This window comes from Acinonyx jubatus, chromosome B1 (genome assembly GCF_027475565.1).
Source record: "Acinonyx jubatus isolate Ajub_Pintada_27869175 chromosome B1, VMU_Ajub_asm_v1.0, whole genome shotgun sequence".
Taxonomy (NCBI): domain Eukaryota; kingdom Metazoa; phylum Chordata; class Mammalia; order Carnivora; family Felidae; genus Acinonyx; species Acinonyx jubatus.
This window is the reverse complement of record NC_069382.1, coordinates 50,873,398-50,900,421: the sequence shown is the minus strand read 5'-3', so window position 1 is coordinate 50,900,421 and position 27,024 is coordinate 50,873,398. Positions and strand designations below refer to the sequence as shown.

The 27,024-nt window shown below is 41.5% G+C and overlaps 1 protein-coding gene, 1 long non-coding RNA gene and 1 other non-coding gene across 3 annotated transcripts in view; 2 read left to right on the top strand and 1 right to left on the bottom strand.

Annotated features, from left to right (window-relative positions):
• The window catches only part of LOC128314404 (uncharacterized), an 87,216-nt gene extending 79,433 nt beyond the window's left edge, over positions 1-7,783 (top strand). The window contains exon 2 of the long non-coding RNA XR_008296013.1: positions 788-7,783. This is a non-coding gene — a long non-coding RNA (uncharacterized LOC128314404). The remainder of the gene's footprint in view (positions 1-787) is intronic.
• XKR6 (XK related 6) overlaps positions 1-27,024 on the top strand; it is a 318,378-nt gene that overhangs the window by 88,154 nt on the left and 203,200 nt on the right. The window lies entirely within an intron of this gene.
• On the bottom strand, positions 13,293-13,399 carry LOC113603159 (U6 spliceosomal RNA). Its single transcript, XR_003424700.2, has one exon. It is a non-coding gene; the product is annotated as a U6 spliceosomal RNA (small nuclear RNA).

Below are 27,024 nucleotides of genomic sequence, written 5' to 3'. Positions count from 1 at the left end.
TCACTTACAGCATAAGATTTAGGCTTCTCAGTGGATTTGTTTTAAACCCTGTAGTGTCATTCTCTTGTCATATATACTGCCCTCCTCCCTCTCGTGGAAACATAGCAATCCTTATTTTCTGTCTCCTTCGCAATATAGAGCCCAGACTTGAGACAAAAACTTAGGAGATAGAAAGCCAGGATGCCACTTGCTGAGGTCTGGAACCCGGCTTTCCTATTCAGCATTTGGTTTCCAGCACTTAGAAACATTCAATATTTGTGGAGTGAGTGAATGCCTTATTTTGATTGTAGAAACAAGTTAATTTTCATGTACCACCATTGTTGCTGTTGGAATTCAGAGTTTCTAAATACAGAAAAATAATATTTCTAGGGCCAGCCCATTGTTCTGTTTCAGCATTATGCTTTCTTTGCTCGCCTTGGTTTATTTGCATAAAAAGAGCTGAGTTGCTATCTAATGTCATTAGATTCATTAATGGTACTGTTGTATTTAACTTTGTGAAAAAAGGAGGGGGGGGATGTTCCAGAATCTCAGGAGATGAGTGTAATACTACTGTAGCTTTGTGGAACCACCTTTGGTATTAAATTGTCATTGTTACTATCAGAGCCAACAGCTGACGGGCAAGAAGAGTACTCTTTCCTTCTAAATAGGATTGTGATGCTCTGCATAGAAATGTGTGTGTTTTCATTTTTCTGTGATAAAAATGGCTTCTGATATTTTCTATTTTAGTGTCATGTTAGAGATTTCATTCCATGCTCATTTGTTCATTCACATGTATTTTTATTTTTAGCTCTAAGCGAAAGACATGAGGCCTAAGACTGAAATGAGGTTGTTTTGAGGCCATCTGATTTCTGACTAGAAGGTGTGCGATCGCCTCGTCCTGAAACCACTTCAAACAGAATGGTAATGGCAAAACCTAAGAGAAAGAGAGGCCTTCATGTTTTTCCATGTCTGTTCTCTTATCCCAATTCCTTCCTCTTTAAAACAAATTTTTTAAGTTACGAACAAAAAGTATTAAACAATATACTAATATACCCTAACTTAACTGGGTCTCGGGTGAAGAGTTGTGTAAATCTACATGGTAAGCCTTGTATAGTTGTTTGAACTTTTTAGTGAGCTACTTAATTAGTGACAAAATCTGTATTCTGTGAAAACGCCTGAGCCATTAAGGAATTTGCAGATTGAAATAATTTTCTTCCTTTGAAAAATGATAGGGTTTGCTCTAAGAAGGGACTCCAGACTTGTGAGGCGTTTCAGACTAGGGAGTTAGGGTTCTTGTCACAACTTTCTTTTGCTGTCATAAAGAATTTTAATGTCTTATATATGTGTTTTTGTTTTTCTATTTAAGATGTAAAGTCCTATTAAGAATGTTAGTAGTATCAGTTAGCTCTACTTTAATTATTGCCGGTATCTTAGTTCAAAATGTATTTTATAGTTGAGAATAGCACTGTTTGTTTTTATTACAGTAAAACTTTTTTGAGAGAGTGCTACTATTTATTAAGTTTATTCCAGTGGTCCAGGTCCTGTTAAAATAATGTTGATGTGGCAATTACTAGGCTGAATCCCGCTGGGAATAGAATTCCAATAGGGTCTTTGCTCAAGTTCAGATTTTATGCAAAGCCATCTTTTCAGAATAAATGGTTACTTGTTATTTCTTGTACTACATGTAATAGTGTTAATAGCAAAAATAGTATCACAAGTTTACTTATATTTAGCCTGAATTATATGTTTGTTTAATTGATGGCATGCCAAGAAAATGAAATTGTCATCCCCTTCCAGAGGGTAATGGGGTGGGGGGGGGGCAAATTCTATGGAACTGTGACAGCATTAATATATTTTTTAAAGTCATGCTTCTTTCCATGTTTTCTTCTAGGGTCTCGGTTGTTGGTATAGTGCTACATTACCTCATTTCTCTACAAACAGTATTTTCTTATAAAGAGTATTACAAATAATATCTTATAAACAGTATTTTCGCAGATGTTGAGAGTGACTTAAAGTTTTAAAATGTATTTTTATTTGTATATGTGGCTTTCTGTGATGACAGACTTAATCACATGCCATGCAAATCCAGGCACCAGTTAGGCTCACAGCAGTGTAGTTATCTTCTATCTGTGATCTTGGTTTAGCCTTCAGTCAGTCAGTCTAGCTTTGTTCCGAAGAGAAGCAGTTTCCCTTTGTTTTCTAGATCTCCCTATGTGTTGTTTTCATTCTTCTGGAAATGTGAACTCTGACCTCTTGCTTTTCTATGGAAAAATTAAACAGGCCAATCTAAAAACATAGTTTTTAAGCCTGTATTAGCAGAATTGTTCATATAGTTCACTTTTGTGTGTTAATGCTTTAATAAGAAACAAATAGATTGTTTTTATTTTTTTGAAATTCTTGTTTCTTATGTTTACCCCAACACTTTTTTTCTTCCCTCAAATAAAGCCTATCTAGTTGACCCTGTTTGAAGTTAGAAGAACTTTGAAGGTCATCTTTTATATTTCTATTTCATGTGCTAAAAATGAATGTGATAGAAGTACAAAGACTTTAACCACTATTAATTGGCTAAAAATGTGGTTTCTAAAGGCATGTGTTATATAAGAATGAAATCAGTAATCTCATTTATACATCTGAATATCTGTCACCATAATAATAGCTTATTAACAGAAAATATAGAACTGATGCCACTTTAATTTAAAGCCTGAAATTGTAAATGTGAAGATATTTGGACCCAATAAATATTAAATAGGTGATATATATGAGTATAGTTTAATATTTTTTAATAAGTAAACTGCCTTGTTTCTAAGCAAAACTTTAATGTTAGACTTAAGAGCTTATAACTGTAAGATGAGAGAGAAACATTAACTTTAAAATGTCATTTTGAAAATTATAAAAGTAAATATTGACCTTAGAAAGTTTTTTCCTTTTGACATTGTTTAATTTTTTTTCCTTTTTGTTTTTTAGGTTTGCAATTTTTTTTGGTGATGGCATGTTCAGAATCTTGGATCCCTAAGTTGAATATGTTGGAAATATTTAGGAACTCTGGAAATTATTGTTTTGTGTATATAATGGCTTACTAGGTGAATCAGTAGATTTAATAAAAAGTATATAAAAGACTAGGTATTATAATTTTGTGTTTCTAAGTTGACATGCATATCTCAAATTGTCATCTATCAGTATTAGTGTCATTCTCTGGAGATAGTCCTATTTTGAAGATTTGGGGGTTTTTATGGACCCCGTATTTTCCCAGGCAGTTTATGTATTCCCCCACTCCTCAGGCCAGTCTGTTCAGCCCCTTTACCTTTCTACTTCTGTGCAGTGTAGCTTACTTAGATCAGTGGTAATTATTGAACAGGAAGAGATCAAGTGACAGTCCTAGAGATAGTAATTATAAAATTTCAGCCTGGAAATGACCTCAGAACGGTCTGTATTCGAATATACAGATTATATCCAAATACGCTTGTGACAAAATGCTGCCGATTTTCTCCTTGGATATTATTGTCTAGGAACAGAAGTGCTAATAGGGAGGAAAAAGAACTGTTCAGTTTTACCTCTTCCCTCTCTCCCTATTGTTGGGCGAATGGGTTAGGGGGAAGTAAGAGGGCCAAGAGATAGACCATGTAAATGAAAAGGAGGAAAAACAAATTTTAATCTCCAAGAAAGAATATTTCCCCTTAAAAATTCGAAAGTTAGCTCCATTCTGTGTACCTGACCATACTGTTTTAAAACTGTGGGCTCACTTTCACATAGGCCCAGACTGTGAGCTAGGGTATGCTTATGCTTAACCATAGGAATGGCTGGAGAACTTGTTATTTGATAGGAGAGTCAGACAGTCCTTGGGTGACAGCCAGTGGTTGACTTGTTCCCTGACCTGTTCCTGCTGGGATTAACAGATTTGAGGAATTTTCTGGGGCAGTTATTTTGATGGTCAAATGATACAACAGCCTCTCTACCCCTTTGACCAAAACTGAGGAAAAAATTGATTTTTAAGACTGTATTTAGAACAGCCTGAAAAAGGATCATAGGAAAAGGCTGAGGTAGTCCAGTAGAATGTTAATGTATTTGACTATTACAAGGTTTATTATTGGTAGATTATCCAATAATACGGAAGTTGGTGTATAACCCAAGTTTTCATAACGTTTCTATTAGAAGACTTCCAGAACTAAATAAAATACACCCTCCACCCCTTTGCTTTACTTTGCTTTGCTTTAAGAGGATTTGACTGATAGGTATATTTAATAGGTGGCACAATGAAGACATTCGATTTTTAAAAATCAGGTTACATTTTAATTTAAATGTGTGTTGCCTCTTTGCTGCTTTCCCATTACAACTGGCTTTTTAAAAACTCTCCTTCTGTGATACTTTTGTCAATAGAGGTGTTTCCTCTTAGCCAATTCTAGCCACAGTATTGACTGGGCCTCGGCATTTGATATACCCAGAAGGAATTAGACAGACAGGAAAAAAGTTGGTCTATACTGAAATGAATATTTTAAAAACCTTCTTAGATTCTGAACACTTTGAGTACAAATGAAAGAGACCCAAGAGGGGGGAAAATTTAAGAGCCCAAGAATAAAAAAATGGTGGGGGTGGGGGTGGGGGATAACCCCTTACATAGCTAACTAAGGTATAATAAGGGAAGGAAATTAATTTCCTGGAGATTATGAGATAGAATATGAAATCCCTTGGATAGTAGGCATTCTTAGACTCATTAGGGTAGTTCACACTAGCACACTGCAGTATTGTAAGGACAGTGGTATGTGATCTGGGGAAATATTAATGGATTTCCTAACACAGAGTTTGATATTTATTGTAGTGTGTTATAAATGGGTATGCAGCTCAAAAATGAATATAATTCAAAATAAGTATCGTAGATACTAGAGAAAATATTATAAAATCTGGATCTTTTGTCTCTATTTTGCAACGTTAGAGAGTAATGTAGAATACAGAGCATAGTAGAGAATTGATGGCATGACTATAATCAGTATTTGATGGTTGCTTACTAGAAACTTCTAAATAAAACCTGACATTTGTCTAATGTTGTCCTTAGTTGTACTGTAACAATTTTAGTGAGAAAATGTGTACCTTCTTGGGTCACTCTACTCCATAGTCTGGCACATCACTGTGGAAATGTAGAAATCTAAGCTCGTTTACCCAGAGAGGAACGGATCTTTGTAAATTTGGATACAGTAAGTGCGTAGGGACACACACAGAATGTGAGCCTAGAACAGTGGTTCTTGGTATTTCGGCACTTTTCGACACCCTTTTGAAAACCTGAAGGTAACTATGGATCCTTTCCCCAACAAGACTGCAATTTCTGAGGGTAGAGGGACTGCCCTTGGCTGTCAGGTCAGGAAGCCCTGATCTACAAGATCATCTTCATTTTACTTCTGACCTTGCTCTTGACTTTATTGTCAACTGTCTGTCAGGGGTTCTCGAATGGAGCTTCAAATCTTGAAGGACGCTTACTGCCTTACTCATTGAACTGAAGCCCCATGTCCAGAGCTCTGTAACGTAATGGAGCAGACGTCGTTCACAAAACGCTGCCCCACAAGTACAGTGGTAAAAAGAGAGCCTGAGGCATTTGTGTGTGGCACAGCCTCCTGGGTAGTACCTCCTTCCTACTGGCACAGGGGGGTTTATTCCATAGTAAGTTGAATCTTGATGTTCTGTTTTTAAAATGAGCATATTTCTTCTAAAACCTCGAATTATTATAAAGGTTTCTAACTGTGACTTTTTCCTCGTGTCATAGGATGTCACATTAATGGTGTAAAATGTGCACTTCACATTAACATAGTAACTGGGAACCTGGGATTGTTATTTTGTGACTCAAATCTATAACACGTTTTCAGGGGAATTGTTGAAATGACCGGATAATTCATTCTTTATTCCTTTCAAGTTCCTGAATGTATGATTGTTTCTGAATCTTATTAAGCCATTTATAAGATGAGACAAAACTGTCTTCAGTTCATATTTTGACACAGAATGCATACATTGAATTGATCTTATTAGAAATGTGTTTTTGACAAAAAATTCTATTTGAGTGGCTCTAATCTTCATTTTGGAATCTCAGATCCCCTGCTCGTTATGTCGTTCACTGGGACTTTGCTGCAAAATACAGCTTCGCTGAGAAGGTCATCCTTGAAAAATCAAGAAATCTGAAGAAACTTACTTTGGGACTTGAGTAAAGAGACGGAAGAGCATCGTCAGATTGACAGCGCAGCACACTCTGGAAACATCTTCGACTGCACTGCTCTTGTACATGAAACAATTTGACTGTTTTATGAACTGGACCTATAGAGAGAGAAAACAACCTCATAAAATGTATCTTTAATATAAGAAAACAGGACTCTGGCCTTTGAAACATTTCTGTCAGGACAGTTTGTTCTGACTACTCACTGAGGGAGGGAGGAGCTTGGGTCATTGAACTCGACTGAAAGTTAGTTGCCATGTATTCTGGATTTGAAGGTGTTTTTTTAATTTCCTGTCAGAATATAGTGTTTTGGGCTTTTGCACCATCTGCCTTCCATGTGCCTTTCCTGTCCCCTGAGAGAGGAGCTGGAGTTCACCTGTGCCCTGATACTTGTTCTCTGTCCTTTCTTTTCTATACTGTTGACTTAAATGTGGGGAAATGTGGAACAGGTAGAGGATTCCAGGATCCTGTTAAATCTATCCCACTATCCCTCCCAGGTAGTTGTATTGCATTTCCTTTTCAGCTCCTCTCAGTGTTGCCCAATTTTAGCCCCTCGGTTAGGTCGAGGCGGCATTAAAATCACACCTTTTGAGGCTCCCTTCCCATCGTCCTTTTTGTTCTGCCTGCAGTGGGCGGTTTTCAGTTGTCCTACTGGGCCACATGTGCTCTCTCATTTCCCTCCCCCTTCCTGCGTGTTCTGCTGGAGAGAGAAAACAGATCTAGACTTGGGGATTTGAGTTGCGTGAGGTTTGCCCCCACAGATGCACAGCACGGTGTTTAAAATACAGCCTCTTAGCTGTGCTGTCCACAGTAGTCTCCTTCATACCTCTGCTCTGTGCTGGGCACTGTCCCCTCGTCCTCTCCACCGCTCGATTCTCCTGAGGCCGGGAATGGACCGCATGGTGCCATCCACACAGGGGGAACCGTAGTTGACCTCTGTGTAAGCTTGCTAGTTCTGAGGTCATGAGTTAACGAGGGAGCTGAAGAGTTCCCCGGGTCCTCCACCGGACTCTGGTAAAAGCAGATCATGTGCAGAGAAAGTCCTCATGCCGGAATGATTTTGAAAACAAGATTTGTCCAAAGAAATAGGCCAAATTCCAGGTTAACCGTGAACCCACATTGACTCTCCTGGTGTGCCTTACTTTCCACAAAATAAAAACCTTACCAAATGAACCCTGACGTAAGTCAAATGTGGTATTACTCAAAAAGAGTTTTTACAAGTAGTTTTCAGAAGCATGTGCAAATAAATGTTTTGTATGAAAGAGTATATACTATGTACAATAATTTTCTGATTCTTGCTCTAATAAATATTAAACTTAAGTGGTCTCCGCATTTGAGCCCTAATAGTTTGAAATTATTTTTTTGAAATTACTTTCTTGAGTAACATTTTAAGGTACACAATCTTTTTACTTTTCATGTAACGTGCAAGTGTTCTTAGAAGCTGTTGACACGTGTTTGTTTTCCACATGTGAACCTACTGTGTCTTCAGTAAGAGTTTCTGGACCTTTGGCTGTAATTACCAAGCGCTGGGGGTTGGGCTGGCTGGAAATGCGTGTTGAGCTTTTCTGTGTATGCAGCAAACTGTGTGCAAATAAAGTAGCTTTGTACCCTGAAGGAGCTTTTAGTAATTAAATTTTTATGAAACATGAGCAAGTTAGACGAGAGGAAGTGAACCAAAGGAGCTGTAAACGATGGTCTAAATTAGAGGTTTGGGAGCCTTTATGGAAGGTAGCAGTGGTAGTGAGTCGGTGGGAATGGGGTGGGGTGGGCTGTGAAGTTTGGAGAGGAGCGCAAGACCCCCATCTGGAGTCAGTAGTGCTGTGGGTCGGTGCGCGTCAGCTGTGCTCCGTGGACGTGGATCCAAGGTCAAGGAAGCTTGGTAGCAGAAGTCTATCCCCACCGTTCCTGACTGATCAGCAGATGGGTGCCATGAGGCAAAATAGGAAAAAGAAAATCAAGGGTGGGGTGGGGACTTCAAAAGTTTTTTTCACTTTAAAAAATTGACCTTTTAAACTTCTGTGTCGTTCTCTCTATTGTGTACCCCTGGTAAAATAAAACTCTTGCCATCTCAAATTAGTTCTCTACAGATACCCAAACAATTTTTTTTATTGACCTGTGAAATCAAAAGGCTGGGTGCTGCTGTTTCTTGGAAATGTGCAGGATTAGCATAGTCAGGTCTTAGTTGTCCATCCTACAACCCATAGATCATGGGACGCTGTTTAACGCGCCAAAGAACAGGGCAGGTTTACATAATTCCTTCAGCTTTGCTGAAGAGTAGAGTGGGAGACCCTGTCTCAAAAAAATTAAGGTAGCTGTTAAGGGGTGCCTAGCTGGCTCGGTCACTGGTAGAGCACGCGACTCTTGATCTCGGGGTCGTGAGTTCAAGCCCCACGTCAGGTGTAGAGCTTACTTTTTTAAAAAAGGTAGTAATTAAAAGGACAGCTGTTATCATCCTGTTTCAACCAACAGTTGGCCGAGAAGTCATTCTGGAAATCTCTGGAACAGATTTCCAGTATTTTACAAGAGGATGAACTGAGACCTCTAATAATGCAAAGATCCACTACAACACAAACTGAAGAAATCATTTCACACTCCCTTGCAGATAATTTTTCAACCTGCAAAGTAGTCACAAACCTCCAAAAAATTTTATGCTGATAAGTGAGTGGCCAGAAACAATGCAATGGTTAGAACTTGTTTTATGTCTGCCTGTCTCCAACTTTTAAGATTTACCCTACGTACCATCGTCTTGCATGACTAGACTGCTTTTTAGTATCCGCTTACATGCTAGCCCCTGCAATAAGGTAAATGTACAAAATGTGTCGAGGAGTGAATTTTCAAGAAAGATGTGGAGATTTCTTCCTTTGGCATCTAAAGATGAAGGTTGGTATCCTTCCTAAACGGGTGCTTGTATGCAAGTTCAGAGGAAGTCCGTGATCTCTAGTCATGGTTCACAGCACTCCAAAGTACGTCCCTTTATCTCGGGGATATTGCAAAATGCGGAACCGTATTGCTCTACTAGTATTCCACGCTGTGTTCCTCGGAGACTTTTTCTTAGGAGGCCCAACTTTGAATTATTCAACCCAGGGCTAAGATTAGTGAGGCAGACACCTGCTTTCAGTATTCCCTGGGACTTGAAAGCGAGAATGAAATTACTAAATAAACTTGAGATTGAGGGATATTTTGGACTTCGTTAGCTGTGTGCTATGCATCCGTTCCTGCGGGCAGGGCGCTCAGAGGGCTGGTAAATTTCTCAGTACTAGAAGGCATCACTTTGCCGTGAAAATTTTGGATTAGATATTTTTGAACGTCCTCAATTTTGTAGCATAGCAGACAAAAGATTATAAATAGATACATACTGATTGAAATCATTTTACCTAAAGTATGACATAACCAAACTGTGTAGATTTGCAGTTTTGTATTTGGAAGAAAAGACACAAGTGACTTGCTAGGGGTCTTTGATGACAGTTACAAGCAGGAAATTTAGTTCTGCCTCTAATACCAAGTTACGTGTTTAGTCAAAATAATACCTCAGAACTTTTCCGTTAGGATTTTCTTTAGCTCTTGAGTGGCTCTTGGTGGCCTGTCCAGGCCCCCTTTTTACCTAAGAAAGCCGCATCAGAGAATGAGTTACACAATTTTAAAAGCCCCATTTGTGGGATCTTCTGGAAAACACTAAAATACATCACTGTAGGATAGTTTCCCTCTTTGAGAAATGGGGAATTATCCTGAAGTGAGAGGCCAAACCAAGGCGAAACAAGTGGTTCACAGATGGCTTGGTCTGTGTCTGTGGCTGCCTTCAGCACACTTCCGGTGTGGGGGCCGAGTGGCAGTGAGGGGGGGGGGTGGAAATGCGGCAGGTGTTGGGAGAATGGCTTTTCACATCTACTAGCGTAAGCAATTCCTGTTTGCCTACTTTTTATGTAACATCTTTCTAAGGAGTCATTGTAGCAAACCGTAGTTTCTCCCTTCCCCCAGATTAGAATTTTGTGATTTATCTGTTTAAATTAAGAAGTAAGGTTAACTCCATAGCTGCCATTTCCTCAAACAAACAAAAACAAAAAACCCAGCAGCAGCTGACCTAGACTTCCATCTTGTACTCACTATTATGTAAGTCCTAAATTCTGATTTAAAAAATGATAAATTCGGGGTGCCTGGGTGGCTCAGTCGGTTGAGCGACCAACTTCGGCTCAGGTCATAATCTCGCAGCTTGTGGGTTTGAGCCCCACGTCGGGCTCTGGGCTGACAGCTCGGAGCCTGGGGCCAGCTTTGGATTCTGTGTCTCCTTCTCTCTCTGTTCCTCCCCTGCTCACGCTCTGTCTCTCTCTCTCTCAAAAATAAAGATTAAAAAAAAAGTTTTTTAAGTGATAAATTTGGTCTGAAGCAGAAAGAGTGTAATAAGCCTTTTCTCTAGTCTTTCACCCTTCAGATCCTCTGGCCCCCTATGGTAGTGAGGCCGGGGACCACCTGAAAGGTTTGAAATTCAGAGCAAGAATCAGAAAAAGATAAGAGCAGGGGGCCTGGGTGGCTCAGTCGGTTAAGCGTCCGACTCGATATTGGCTCGGGTCATGATCTCACGGTTCGTGGGATCTTTCATAAAGCGGTGTTAGGAGGAAAGGCCAGGCAGAAGCAGTGCCAGGGGCTGAAGCCCCAGACTGAGCAAGGTCCAACTTACTGGTGATTAAAATGAAAGAGATCGTGGAGGCCCCCTAAGTTCATGCTGAAGAGTAGGGGTTCAATTCTGCAGGCAGGAGGGGACCTGTCCTCTGTGGCTTTGCTCATGTGGGAGTTTCATCTGAGTATGGTCCAGCATTGTTGGCCCCTGTGGGTTCTCAGTTTATCATCTCAGGCAAGGGAGGAAAGAGAGAGAAGTTGATTAGTAATCATTCCCTCTCTCCTGTCTCTCAATACTTGCTTTTCCAAAATGCACATAACTTTTTCCTCATAAAAAGGAGATGATTTATAAAAATTCACACGGTGCAGAAAAGTAAGAGTAAAGTTCGCTATCTTACTGCTAATATTCTGATCATCAGCAGTTTCGACTTCTACATCATCTGTGCTAACGGCCTCCTTGGTAAGGGCTGCTGTGTGTGGGTGCAACCATCTCACTCCCTAGTGCTGGAAGTTAGGTGGTCTACAATTTTCATTATTCATGTTCTTTTCATTTTCTCACTTTTGCAAACTTGGTTTCCCGTGAACGTCCTTATGCATTTACCCAGTTACCTCCTTGGTATAAACAGAAGGACACCTCAAAAACTTGGGATGCCTAGAGTCACCTGGGTGGCTCGGTTAAGTGTCCAGTCCCTGATTTCAGCTCAGATCATGATCTTGGGTTCTTGGGATCAAGCCCCGCGTCAGGCTCTGTGCTGGCAGTATGGAGCCTGCTTGGGATTCTGTCTCTCTCCCTCTCTCTGCTCCTCCCCTGTTCATGCTCTCTCTCTCTCTCTCTCTCTCAATAAATAAACAACAACAACAAAAAAGTTTGAAACCTAGAACTGAGGTCCACAACACCAGAATTTAGTACAGACATTACCATTGAGCGGTTTGTGTGCGTGCGTATGCCCACATGTGCACTTTTCAGAGCACTTTAGTAGCAACTTCCGTCTTGAGATCTGCATAAAACGTTGCGAGGTGGGTTAGTGGGGATGATGGTTGTTCCTTCGGGTGGGTGTGGGGGTCTCCCATCTCTCCTCAGCACTGCTGTCACATGGCAAGTGCCTGCTGCTCACAAAGCACATTTGCAATCAGCTTTCAGAACATCAACTCCAAGGCCAATGCCAACAGAAGCATTTGGAATACACGATGATTAGCACCCATGATAGCCAAACTAAAAATGGAACTTTCCGGCTTCCACACATGAAACTGCTTTGATTCCAAGTTTTCCTATTTTAATTAGGCAGATCAAAGAGACAACACGTTTTTCTGAGAAGTTGAAAATCATATGGCAAACCGCTCTATTTTTCAATGTAGGAAGTCGTTACAAGGGTTAAGTGTGAGCGATGTTCATTTTGGTTCTTTCAGGGGAAAGTACCTTCTGGAAGTGGTCTAATTGGATCCCTCGGTGGTGGTCTTCTACCCAGGCCCCCTCCCCAGCCATTTCTCGTCCATAAGATCTCTGGATGGTTCCTGGATTAAACCACTGTATACTAAACATAATGAGAACTCAGAGCTAAAGACTCCTTGTCCTGTTATGTAGAAGGCTTGGTTTAGGTTGTAGTCATAAGTTCCATTCTTTCTTCTTAAAAATGAGCCCTACTTGGGGTGCCTGGGTGACTCAGTCGGTTGAGTATCTGACTCTCGATTTTGACTCAGGTCACAATCTCATGTTTCGAGGGATTGAGCCCCGAATCAGGTTCTATGCTGGCAGTGCAGAACCTCCTTGGGATTCTCTCTCTCCCTCTGCTGCTCCCTCTCTCTCTCTCTCAAAATAAATAAATAAACATAAAAAAGAGAGAGAGAGAGCCCTACTTAACAAATTATAGCTCTAGCACTCCTGTACTCAGCAACCAGGCCCCTTAGCATACTCCCACTCTTTTGTGTCTCAGGGCCTTTGCACTTGCTGTTCCCTTGGCCTGGTCTGCTCCTCCCCAGATGCTCACATGGCTCTCTCCCTTGCTTCTGTTAGCTCTCTGCTCAAACGTCTCCTCATCAGAGAGCCCTTCTGACCCACCTGTCTATCTAAAATAGCATCTCATTCCCTCCCTCCCTTATTTCCTCACAGCAGTTACCCCACGCTGACAGCAAAGATTTGTCTCCTCCACAAAGCATAAGCTCAGAGAGGGCAGGGCTTTTGTTTTGTTCCTGGCTGTTCCTTCAAATCCGAGGACAATACCTGACCTATGTTAGAAACTCAGTAAATGTATACTTTTTGAATGAGTGAACAAATCCCCCCATGTTCCTACCTAGGGACATGTGAAGACACTTGGAGCTTTCAAACACCAGAGGAAAGTCAAGGACTTGGGGAAAAGGAGCAGTGATCTCAGGGCGGGATCTCTGTGTCGGGCTGACCTGGCCCAGTGGCGCCATTTCTGCTTCCAGCTCCTTCTCTAACTGCATGTTCACGTGGAGCCATGGCTTTCTTTCTTTCTGTCTTTCTTTCTTTCTTTCTTTCTTTCTTTCTTTCTTTCTTTTTATGGAACACTTCACAAATTTGTGTGTCATCCTTGTGCAGGGGCTATGGTAATCTTCTCTGCATCGTTCCAATTTTAGTATCTGTGCTGCCGAAGCGAGCACGAGCCATGATTTCTAACATCCCCCCACCCCAAGTGGAGGGTGACTTGTGCTAACAGTAGGCACTGCCTTTAAAAAGCATTTCAGTGGGGGAGTCTGGGTGGCTCAGTCGGTTAAGCGTCTGGCTGGATTTCGGCTCCGATCGTGATCTCACGACTTGTGATTTTGAGCCCTGCATCGGGCTCTGTGCTGACAACATGGAGCCTGCTTGGGATTCTCTCTCTCTCTCTCTCTCTCTCTCTCTCTTTCTGCCCCTCCCCTGCTTGTTCTCTCTCTCTCAAAATGAATACATTTTTAAAACTTAAAAAAAAAAGCATTTTAATGGATTAATACATGCAATAGATATTTACAGAGCAACAACTATGGTCCCAGGCATTGTGCTAGAGGCCAGGGTTATAAGAGGCCACAAGACACTCACTGAGCTGACAATTTTTCAGTATGAGTTTGGTTGGACAAGATCGCCCTCCTGCCACCTCAAGCTAAGAGAAGAGCCCTGAAAGAGGCAAAGCTTTGCCCAGTGGGGAGAAGGACTGTGTGGGGCGGAGCCCAGGTGTTGGTGGGCAGGTGGGCTTACTGTGTGGTGTCAGGTTTTGGCTTCAGCTCCCCCAGGGCTCAAGAGGGAGGAAGCTCTCTGTACGCTTGTTTTCTACTAGACCACATCAATAAAAAAAATTCTTAAAACTACCACGTTTTTGGGTTTTGGTTAGACTTCTGTGGACTAAATTCAGAAGCTAGCCATAATTTTAAATATTTCCATGGGTGACTTTTCGAGAAAGTTCCAAAGCCAGAAAGTCTATTTAAAAACAACTTTGGAAACAACAAATTTGTGTTTCTCCCTGCACTTAAGATTCAAAAGAAAGAAGAAGAAGAGGAACAACAAAAACTTTCTCCAACAATGCAAATAGACTAAAATATAAGGAAACAGGAACTCCAGGTGATTTTTCTCACTTATTGAAAGCAATAAATAATGAGTCTTTCAAGTACTCTACGAGAGGTATCTTGAACTTCTCTGTAAGGAATATTTCGCTGAAAAGGAGTGTAATGCAAACATGAATGACCATGTAACCCTCCCCTGTACGTAACTCAGGGATTTGCACAGAGGCATAGTTTTTGGCCTCTAGTTATGTAATTACTGAAATACAGTTCTATGGTGCTTTTACAGTGTTTTAAGGGGGAGACACACACGGCACTCAGATCATCAGGCGAAACCAAAGACTGGTAAGAATAGGGCCTCCTTTTCATTTCACTTTGTTGTATCCTGTCCACTGGGTCCTGTAGCTCACATTCTGGCTCCCTCTTTCTCGCTCTCTCTCTTTTTAAATGTTTTATTTTATTTTTGAGAGAGAGCGAGAAAGAGAACACATGCGTGCACAAGTGGCAGAGGGGCAGAGAGAGAGGGAGACAGAGGATCCGAAGCGGGCTCCAAGCTGACAGCAGAGAGCCTGATATGGGGCTCGAACTTACGAGCCACAAGATCCTGACCTGAGCCAAAGTCAAATGCTTAACTGCCTGAGCCACCCAGGCACCAATTGGCTCCCTCTTTCTCAAAGAGTGTGTGTGTGTGTGTGTGTGTGTGTGTGTGTGTGTGTGTGTGTCAGAGACAGAGACAGAGATGGAGACAGAGACAGACAATAATGTGGGGACAAAATTCAATTGCAGATTCAGACTCAACTATTTCTGAAGTGAGACTTGGGAATGATTCTGCTTTTCTAACGAGCCAGCTGGTGAAGCCAGTACAACTGGTTCACAAACTCCATGGAATAGTAAGCCTCTTAGCCTACCAGGAACTTTCACATGCATTTTTTTTTTCATGGAACTTTGTAACTATCCTGTGAGTTGAGCACTGCTGGTGGCACCTGCTTTTATACATAATAGGGCAGGTCCCAAGAGGCAGATTGCCTAAACAGAGCTTGATGCTAGAACCCAAGCTTCCTAACGTCCCATGGAGTGTTTTTATTAAGGGAGCTCTAGCTTGGTGGTTGAGTCATGAATACGTGGGGAGTGGGGAGGTAAAATTAAAATTTTGGAAACCCAATAGAGAAAATGCACCCTTTTGTTATTACTGTTGTTATGATGTCCCCTGAGGTCCTAGAGCCAGCGCTAATAGACTGGGAGATGGTCACATGAGAGTTCTTACACTTGCCATTTTTAGGCAACAGGAAGACAGCAGGTGGCGAGTGTCCTTCTGGTGACAAACTTAACTATCTTTGGGAAAATGGGATTTAACTTGACTGTAGGCTGCCTTCCATCTACCGGATGGAGCTAGAACTTGAGAGCTGGGTGGCTTTGATTTATGGAACACCATTCCTGTCAGATGGTACAAAGGATGTGCAAATCATATGCAAGTGGGCTAAATCTCACTCGGAATTTGCCAACCGGAAACACAACGTCTTGATTCCAGCTGGATTTTAATGTGATCTTGGGGTAACTTTCAGTGAAGTCTCCACTAGGCTTACTTTTAGCTGAGAAATAGCTAAATCCTGTCAAATGCAAGAAAGGTCCGAACATAGAAGTCCAGAGTGGCATTTGTGACCGTGGGTCCTGTACCCCATCTGGGGAGAGGAGCCCCAGCTGGCCTTGGGGTAAAGTGAGTCTCCTATGGTCTTTGACTTTCACAAGTTCTCTTTCTTCCCTTTCTTTCTTCTTTCTTTCTTTCTTTCTTTCTTTCTTTCTTTCTTTCTTTCTTTCGAGGTTACTTTCTTATCTGTGTTGGTCCAACCTTCTTCCTTGTCCAAACTGTCCCTCTCAGGCATTTGCTGCTAAGCAACGCAATGGTATAGAACAATTGGATTCATGTGGGATGTTGATTCAGTTCAAAGACATGATCACCTTGATTTTGGTGTTCTAAGAGCGTCTTGTTATGCACATAATACATGTTCACTGCAAAAATTTTGGAAATTAACAGAAAGTGTAAAGGGAAACATTGCTACACTCCCACCACTCAGTGATAACTATTGTTATCGTTTTGGTAAGTATCATTCAGGAACATATTTTACCAAGTCGAGATGGTGACGCTGTTAAAGTTTTGTTTTGCTTTACTATTTAAGTCGTGTAACCTCCTCTTTCCCGTGAGTATTAGAGTGAATGCTTTCCCCAGTCCTGAAATATTGTTGAAGAGGTTTTCGTCGGCTTGTTAGTTTGTTTTGCGGGTTGGTGCACCATCAGATGGATGCGTTCCAGTTTATGTAGTTCTCCCTTATTGATGAGCGTGTAGCGTGTTGCCTGTTGTTTAGTATGTTATGCTCCGAGAGAGGATCCTTGCAACGAATCTTTGTGCACATCTTCAATTATTCTTTTAGGATAAATATGGAGCAGTGGAATTACCAGCCCTAAAGATGCATGTAAAATCGTTGTTGGATAAATGATGCCTTCTGATAAATGCTACCGAGGGCTGTTCCAGAGTGGTTGATCCAATTTATAGCCTCAACCAACAGTGCACTCTGGCTGTTTTGGGGTATTGTGTTTAAACTGCCTCTTTGACAGTTCGAAATGATATCCCTTTGTTTTAATTTGCAGATATTTGATCTCCCGGAGACTGAACTGTTTACAATTTCTTTCTTTTCCTTTGACAAATGCCTCTTAGGTCTGTGGCTCCTTTTTTTTTTTTTTTTTTTTTTTGGAGTTTTATTTTGTTGTTGATGTTGTTTTTCAATGATCCTTAAAAGCTCTGTCTTGTACACATATTTTCCCTCATTTGTTTTTTTTTCACTTTGATTATAGTTGTTGGTTGACATTCAGCAAGTGTTATGCTTTCACCTAGTTGGATTTTTCAATCTTTTATTTTAGGCTTTCTTTCTGCTTGAAAATGCCTTCCCAGTCCTGAACTAAAATAGGCTAGTGAAGGTAGCTTTACCTGTACACTTCATTGGAAGATGGTGGAATTAGAGATTGGCAGAGTGTTGAGGAAAACACAACCACTAATGAAATGTGATCTAGTCTTAACCAGATGTGTACCTCAGAATCTTGTTAGAGCTTTAAAAAATTACCAATTCCTGGGACACAGTCCAGTACCACTGAATCGGAAACTTTAAAAAAAAGGGGGCACCTCGGTGGCTCAGTCAGTTAAGGGTCTGACTTCGGCTCAGGTCATGATCTCATGGTCTGTGACACAGTTTGAGCCCCACATCAGGCTCTGTGCTGATAGCTCAGAGCCTGGAGCCTGCTTCAGATTCTGTGTCTCCCTCTCTCTCTGCCCCTCTCTCTCTGCCCCTCTCCCACTTGCGCGTGCACATGCGCTCTCTCTCTCTCTCTCTCTCAGGTAAATAAATATTAAAAAAAAATCAAAAAAAGAAACTTAAAAAAAGAACCTTACACAAATCCACAGACTTAGAAAGGATCAGAGCCAAGTTGCATGTGATTTTTTTTTTTTTTTTTTTTTTGCTTGCTTTGAGCATTACCTTTTATTAGCGTACCGGGTGTATCTTGTCTTATGCGTTATCTGTTAACAATGAAGATCAAAATGCTTTTGTGAGGAGGGGAATTCAGAACAGTATGCTGTGTGGGGTGTTCTGCAAAATTACAGTGGTTCTCTGAAAGCATCAGTCTCATGAGTTCCGTGGCTGATTCTGCCTTCCGTGTCTCTACACTATGGCAAATGGACTTTTTTCAAATTTGAAGTGACAGTATATTTACAAATGTAATGTATTTTGAAGAATATCTGGAATACGTAAACTATATTAGAAGATATATTTACAAATTGCAAATGTTAACACCTTGCATTTGTATATATATATATTTTTAAACCAGCATTCGTTATTCTTTGATTTACAGTAGTATCTCATTTCAAAATGGGGTATGAGCCTGCAAATTAGCATTTACAACTTGGGAAAAGAAAGTCAAACCAAAAATGGCCAATTTGACATCTCTGTACAAACTTGAACTATGCTCATTGGTTAACATTGAAAATACGCTCTTATTTCTCTAGCCTGAAACTGCTTCATTAAAAGGTTTTACTTTATAAGGGGGCTGGTTCCTGGGTGGCTCAGTAGGTTGAGTGTCCAACTTCGGCTCTGGTCATGATCTCACAGTTCGTGGGTTCTAACCCCGTGTGCCTGGAGCCTGCTTCAGATTCTGTGTCTCCCTCTCTCTCTGCCCCTACCCTGCTCGCGCTCTGTCTCTTAAAAAGTAAGTTTTTTAAAAAGGTTTTATAAGGGAATTTGCCTATGAATCAACCTATTTGTTTTAGTGTCCACCCCATAAGCAGCATCTTGGGTTTAAAAAAATTTTTTTTTAACATTTATTTTTATTTTTGAGAGACAGAGCACAGCAAGGGGGCAAGCAGAAAGAGAGGGAGACATAGAATCTGAAGCAGGCTCCAGGCTCTGAGCTGTCAGCACAGAGCCCGACACAGGGCTTGAACCCACAAACTGTGAGATCATGACCTGAGCTAAGTCAGACCCTTAACTGACTGAGCCACCCAGGCTCCCCTCAGCATCTTGGATTTGAAGGAGAAGGCAGTCAGCCTGTAGGAGGTGAGAGGGAGGGCATGGAAAGGCCTTGGCTTTGGGCAAGGAACTTAGTATCTCAGAGCCTCAGAAATGGTGGTGGTGGTGATGACGATGGTGATGACAATGATTGTGGTGGTGTCACTTCATCGGGGAGCAGGCATGGTAACATAAGTCTAGCGTGTGGTGGCTAGCAACAACTTTGTTACTGTTGGTCCCCCCATCCCTCACTCTGTTCACTGCACTGGATCAGTTAAAGGAAGATGTTTGGGGGTAAGGGGCAGGAAGCAGAGGGTTCTAAGGAGGTTTCTATGTTTGAGGTCCCCTGATCAGTTTGAGAAATTATATATGCTCCAAACAAAAAGTAGTATAAAGTGCTAAAGTTAGTGTTACAGTTAATACATTTATTTTTTAACTAGATTTACTTATTTATTATTTTTGAGAGAGAGAGAGAGAGCACGAGCAGAGGAGGGGCAGAGGATCTGAAGTGAGCTCTGTGCTCACAGCAGAGAGCCTGATGCAGGACTTGAACTCACAAACCGTGAGATCATGACCTGGGCTGAAGTCAGATGCTTAACTGACTGAGGCACCCCGGTGCCCCAATAGATTTATTATTTATAAGAAATCAAAAACAGGAGAGACAGGTGTGGCCTAAAGAGTTACTATGCTCTTTTGTATATCATTTTCATGTAAAAAATGCTTGAACCGGATTTGAGTGCATCTTAGGTAATTTCAAGAAGGAGGAGGAGAAGGAGGAGGAGGAGGAGGAAAGGTCATGTTGCTAAAAGTCTATTATAACTAAGAAGCTGAGAGTATGTGAAAGGGTCTTCAGTGCTGGCAGGACAAAACCCAGTCCGTGGTCTGGCACAGGGGACAAGGGACGCACCAAACTTGATGCCAGACGAGTTTTTCTTGCATAAGCATCTTCGTGCCATTGTTGAAGTTATGACTTGAGATAAACAACGGATGAGAACTCTGAGGTAGCAGATGGTGCTGCAGGACGGGCCACCGTAGCCATTGCAGGGCTATGGGGTGCTCAGACAAGAAGCCAGGTCAGGTCTCCCCACCTGGTGAGCCCCGGGGCCGCCCATCCAAGGTCTCTTCGTAGCACACAGCCTCCTATAAGACGAGGGAAACGACTGGCTGGATTGTGTGGTCTTCAGGTCCATTTCAGCTCTGACATTCCAGGATGAAAAACCAATTTATTGATTATTGCGGGCCAGAAAAATTGAAAGAGGTTGAAGGGGATTCTGAGTTCTTTTCTGGCTGAGGTTCATCCAGAGGCAGAGCAAAATGAGCTTCTTGATCGCCATCCAAGAGGAAGAGTTTATCTCTGGACCTCTTTCCAGTCTTCTTGCTGTTTCTGCAGGGCAGAAACACGGCCAGCTCTTGGCAAACTTGTGAACTAAGCAATTTCTCCCCCTAATCTGTTATCCCCTTTGATGTCCCTGACCCCCAAGCACAGCGCCCCTCATATCACACCTGGGGTCCCTGCCAGCCACCCCAAATTTAGAGGGGGTCTCAAGGTAAAAAACGTTCCACGTACAAAGTCCATAGTGCTGTTTGTACACTTAACGCTCTTCATTTTGCTCGATAGATATTTAGCCAGCATCTATTGTGTACAAACCACTGTGCTCGATTCTTGGGCAGTAGTTTTCCAACTACACGTTATCGCCCATTAGTGGGCTTTAGTCTCAATTTAATTGGCTCCAACCAGAATTCCAAACATAAGTAGAAAACACATCAAAGTGTCTCACACATAGTAAGGCTAAGTACTAGTTAATAAAACATTTGCTTCAGTTTTACATTTGTAGATGTGTGTGTGTGTGTGTGTGTGTGATGAATGTCCATGGAAAATGTATTTCTCACTGCAATATAGTTAGAAAAGTTTAAAAACCAATGCTGTGGGCTCTCAATCCCTTAACAGCAACTCCATATTCCAAAACATGAAAATCTTTTCTTAAGTTTGGCACAAGTTCATGTGGCAGCAAAATATGACCCAAAGTGATTTGAGGGTATTTATAGTCTTTCTGTCACTTGCTGCAAATATTTGTACACTTAACTGCAGAATGGAGTCATACCTTTGACCCCACTGGGCATGTTGCACTCAATTACTTTCCTAAGGGCCAAAAGCTTATGAACCATAGCACTTTCCACAAGACACCATGGATCTATATAAGGGATATAGCAGTTTTCATCCATTGGGCAAATATTTATCGAATGCTTACTATGAGTTTGGTATTGTGCTGGGTGTTAGATATGGAAGGAAGAAGACTAGTATGCGATGAACTCCTGCAAAATTTCACAATCCCGTGGGCGAGACAGATTTGGGGCCACCAGAGCTGAACTTCAGTACTCTCCTTATACCTTTCTTCTCGCTGCTAGTTCACTCAGATCCTTGGCTGCAGAGATTTCTCTGCTGATGGCTTCTAAGTCTCCTACATCACATTTCTAACCTGACTTCATAAGGGCACTTCAGCACATTTAAAACCAGACTCCAAACTACTTCCTCCTATATTTCTATATCCTTAGGAGTACCACTGTCCACCTCACTTGGGCACAGCCTTACTCATGTCCTTGACTCTGTCATCAAGTTATTGTTCACTTCTGTTGATTTTTTTCTGTTGGTTCAGATGCGAATTACTACTTCTACCTGAACGAATGGTCTGGAAGAGTAGTTGGGAAGAGCTTGCAAGTGTCATAGGATCATGAAGACCTGGGCTCAAGTTGTATCTCTTCCCCATTCTGGCTGAGGGACCTTAGGCAAGTCACATAGGATCAGTTTTCACATCTAGAAAATGGAATTGGTGATATATATTTTATGACTCTTATAATTAAGAATAAAAATATATTCACTAAAAACAATATTAAAAGATAAGTCACAGGCTGTGTGCAGATATTTGTAGGGCATGTAACTAACATAGGGTTAGTATTCAGAATTTACAAAGAACTTTCTTCAAATCAGTAAGGGAAAAAAGATCAATATTTTTAAATGGGCAAAAGATACGAACAGGCAGTTTCTAAGGTGAAAATCAAAAGACCAGTAAATATATAAAAAGATGTTTAATCCCATTAGCAATCAAAATTTTAAAACAATGAAATACCGTTTCACATCTATAATATAGCCCAAAATGTAGGCAAGTACATCAAGCAATAATAACTCATATTGCTGGTGAATGTGTAAATTGTTCCACCCTCTATAGAGGGCAAGTTAGCAATATCTAATAAAGTTGATGATATGTATACCCACCACTCAGCAATTCCTTTGCCAAGTATGTCCTTTACAGCTTTGTTTTTAATGACAAGAACATTAGAAATAACAAAAGCATACGTTAAAAGGAGTCTGGATAGGGGCGCCTGGGTGGCTCAGTTGGTTAAGCGGCTGACTTCAGCTCAGGTCATGATCTCGCGGTCCGTGAGTTCGAGCCCCGCGTCGGGCTCTGTGCTGACAGCTCAGAGCCTGGAGCCTGTTTCAGATTCTGTGTCTCCCTCTCTCTGACCCTCCCCCGTTCATGCTCTGTCTCTCTCTGTCTCAAAAATAAATAAATGTTAAAAGAAAAATTAAAAAAAAAGGAGTCTGGATATTCATTCAATGAAATACCATACAGCAATTAAAGTGAATAAATTTGAACTACATTTGTATCACCATGGATAAAGCTAAAAAGAAAGTTGAGTGAAAGAAGCAAGCCACAGAATATCGACAGTATGAAAACATTCATGTAAAAAACATTAAAGTATGCCAAACAATATTATTTATATATAGTAGGTATATGTGGGTGCATGTACCTGCATATGTATAGGTGAATATATACCTAGCTTATGAATAAGTGTATATCTAGCAAAAAATACTAAACTGTGCATGAGAATTCAGTGCAATAGTTATCTTGGGAAGGAGAATGGAATGGAGAAGAGTGCAGAGAGGGTTGCAATTGTTAAGTGATTTACTTCTCAGAAAGAAAATGAAGCAATGAATGCAAAGTGTTAAATTTTGACAAAGCTGAGTGGGTATATTATTGTTCCTTGTAGTGTGCCCTTTACTTATATGCTTGAAATATTTTAAAAAAGCATTCAATCCCAGTCTGACACTCAGTGAGAGTATAATAAATATTCCTTCCACCCCATTCAGAAAGTTTCTAAGGCTTCCTTTCACCTGAGTAGTTGAGTACCATTCCCTCCAACTGGCCCTCTAGATCAGATGAGGTCTAAACTGCCTGGGGAGGCAGTCTTGACCCTCCAGTCCAGTCTGTATTTCCAGCTTTATGCTCTAGCACTTTCCTCAATGGACCTGATGTTTCAGCCATGGGATCCTAGGTCATGCTTGATGATTTACTGCCCCTTTGTCTTGGTTTGTGTGGTTTTCTTGGCTGGAATTCCCTTATCCCTTTTTTTCTGGTTATACAAACCCAATCTTTTTTGCACCCATCCATCCGCCCATCCACCCATCCTTCCATCCATCCATCCATCCATCCATTCATCCATCTATTCATCCATCCATCCACTCATTCATCTATTTATTGATCATCTTTTATGTGCAAGGTACATACAGCGTAGCCTAATCATAAAGTAATCACAACTTTCAGAAAACCTCTAAAATCCCTTATACCTCTAATATGGTATTTATCATATTAAAATTTACTTTATCTTGCTAGACTAGGCACTGAAGGGCAGATACCATTCTCTTCATTTTTAATGCCTTGCACTTATAGAAACTCATTAAACACTGGTTGAAGAAATAAATGAATTTCAGATTATATGTCCAAAACACTGAAATCAGTATTAAGATTGTGGTGTAATCCTCATTACTTGAATTTAAATATTTAGTGTTTTTAGCTCACTGATTTTCATAAGACTACCATTCATGCACTCCCTTCCATCTTTGTCACCTGAAGGAAGGGAGGACGTTCTACCTCAGCCATTCTGTCTTCACGTTTTCTGAAAACCCAGACTCCAGTGCACCAGGCATGATCTCACCTCTCTAGGGACTTTGCATTTAGTTAGAGAGGAAGACAGTGCCACAATAAATTAGTTAACATGACAAGACAGTATGGGGTGTGGGTCAAATAATTGGTGTTGACATCATGATCTGAAATCGTCCTTAATGAAACAGCTTGTTTCGTGCTTGGCTGTGTAAGTCTGGTTTTGAGATTCATTCTTTTGCAAAGGGATCTGGGTCAGATTTATCATTTTGTGTCAGATTGGGTTTCTGTAAAGTCCCCCACTCCCACGCTTTTGGCTCAAGTAGATATTTAACAACATCTCTATTATATGTAAACTGATACACAGGTGTGGATTTTAAGATGTCTTCTGATATCATTTCAGAGATGGGAGCCCGAAATATCTTTCTGACCTGACATTGAATGGAATTTTCTTTGCACTTTTTCAAGACAGGTGTCTGTGAATTCTTAAAGCTACTAGCCTTCCTCACACCCCTTCCTTTCCAGTACACTCCTGGAAAACAATTTTCAATCTGACAGCAGCTATACTTTATGTTTCCAAAAACAGATCTCAGGCTGTTTGCTTGTTTTCATGGTTATTCCTTATCCAGGCAGGCTGTGTGAAAACTTGCGTTGGAGAGTCATTATATGGACTTCACTCTTTCCCAGACAGAAGCCGCTTCTCTGCCTTATGCCTCTGCTTGAATATTTCTAGTGGTGGGAAACTCAGAATTTCTCATTGTTAATGACCTTTACATGTGGAATTAGAGACTCATGGGTTGTCTGAATCTAGTGGGAGGGTTGGCCTCCAGCAGTGGGGCTCACAGAGCATTCCAGGAAGACTTCATCCTCCTCTGAAGGTTCAGGATATGCTGGCAGATCCCAATTTTGGGGGACAGTGGATCTATCGCATCTTCTTTTGAGTCAAGAATTATTGGAGTACTGGCTTCAAGAATGCTGGTCATATTCCTCTAAGATTATTGTGAATGAATGTTGTCTTCTGAGGGGCAAGGAATGGAATCTAATTCTGGCTGTCTGATTGGGGTGGGGCAGGAAGAATGAGCACAGAGGTAGAGGAAGAATTTGGGCGCCTGTATACATCTTGGACAGGAGACCAAGTAACCAGGTAGAAGCTGCAGGGGCCCTGACAAAGTCCTCTCAGCAGGGACAGGCTGGTCAGTGTTGCGGGTATGACCCTGGAACCTCCAAACATCAGTCGGTCAGCACGTCTGATTGGCTGAGACGTAATCGTGTACTTGAGCAACACTCCAGTTGTGTTTCCAGCAAAGGAGGGTCTGGATGGAGCTTTCCACCTCCAGGGTGGACAACTGCAGTACTGGGGGCTGGGGACCCAGTGGATGGGTAGGTGGCTACTAGACTGCCAAAACAGCAACAAGGATTCCTTTTCAGTAACAAACTATGAAGAAGTCTTCAAGGCACCATATTGAATATGACACTGTATGAAAAATAAAAAGTATATAAATTGGTTTACTTTTTCTGATTCTTTGCTTTGAGCTTTGGCATGTCTGTTTTATTGGCTAGGGAGGTAAATGTGAGTTACTAACAAAACCAGTGCCAGTTTGGCCCTGCCTGATAGGATCCAGTGACCGTCTGCCAAGAGGAGATTGGAGCTGGCATTAGGATGTATGACACAAACGATAATCAAGTTCCTCCATGAGTGTAGTTTTCTCACTTGTACAGCACAGTCCTTCTCTTCTTGAGTAATCAATCCCAAAGCATGGTCAACATTGCTGGGACTGAAGTGTTGATATGCTCTTTGTATCACAGAAAAGTCTGTTTTCTCTTTCTTTGGGTGATGTGTGGTGTGATGGAGACCCTGGAGACCCATAATGCCCGCCCCTCACTGCTGTGGAGCCCTCTCCACTTGGCTGGGCCATGTCCTGTCCTGGGATCCCTGCCTGCATGCCTCCCTCTGGCATCATCTTGGCACGCTTTCTACCTTGGTTTCCCCTGTCTGCCCACCTTGCTCCTGTGCTTTCTGCCACACATCCCTTTCTGCTCTGGTTCTCCCAGCTCTTTGACTTGGATTCTAGAAGCCAGTTTCCCAGCATCAACTCTCTAAGGAATGTGAACATAAAGAGAAGGTGCACTTTTCATGATTTTTTTTCTTAAGGCCACCCTTAGGTCCCTTAAGGCCTTTTAGGTCCCTTTTAAGGGACTTAAAAGCTGAAAGCAAGTAAGGGATTCACAGCCAGCTTAAGTTGAGTTAGTGGGAGCTGCTTGCTGGATAATTAATAGCTGCAGGTGACTGAATGGAAGGATCTTATAAGCAGGAGTCATATTCAGACCACTGGAAAGACTTGTCAAGCAGATGCCCCTGAATCAAAATGAATGCCCCCTTTGGCTCCTGGGCTAGGAGAACTGCCTGGTTACTGCACTGTGATGAGTTTGGGGGATCCTGACCAGGGGGCAGGGGGACAGGAGGACCACTTGGGGTGGTGGTTTACCATGCAGGAGAAAACTGACCAAGATGTAGTGTATATTTCCAATGCTTCTTTTTCAGAGGGCGGGATTTTTTTTTTTTTTTAATTTGGTTTGCTTTTTCTGTTTGGATTGTAGTTGGATGTACACCAGCCTCTACATTACAAATCTTCTCTCTTATGCCAGTCTGAGCCTTCTCATTACAGTTGAGAGGGACATAGACTCCAGAGTGAGAAAACTGGAACCCACCCCATCTACTCCACACGGTGGCTGTGTGACATCTCATAAACCACTACCCTCCTCTGTAAAGTGGGCCTGATGGTACTTCCCTTTTAGGGACATTGTGAGGACTCAACAGGGTGATGTAGGTTAAGCATCTGGCACTGTGCCAACCACTTCAGTTACATCCTGGAAAAGGCACAACCTTTTAAGAAAGGCAAGGCTTGTTTTGAATCCTGGCTCTACCATTTACTATCTATGTAATTTCAGGCAAGTTAACTTCTCTGAGCCTCAGTTTCTTCATCTTGCAAATGGAATTCATACCTGTCTCACAGAGTCAGAAAGATTAATGGAGATAACATATGAAATTGTCTAGCCCAAAGCTAGGGCCATGGAAGATCAATGAATAGCAATGTTTTGTTCATATCTTCCCTTCTCTCAGCCATTAAGATCTACTGTCATGGTGGTAGTGGGTCTTGCAGGGACAGTATTTTAAAGAGCCACTTGATGGGGCTATAGGTTGGGGGATGGCTGATCATACTAGCTCCAAGCAAAGCAGGCTGCAGCTCTCACGTCCTCTCCACCCCTC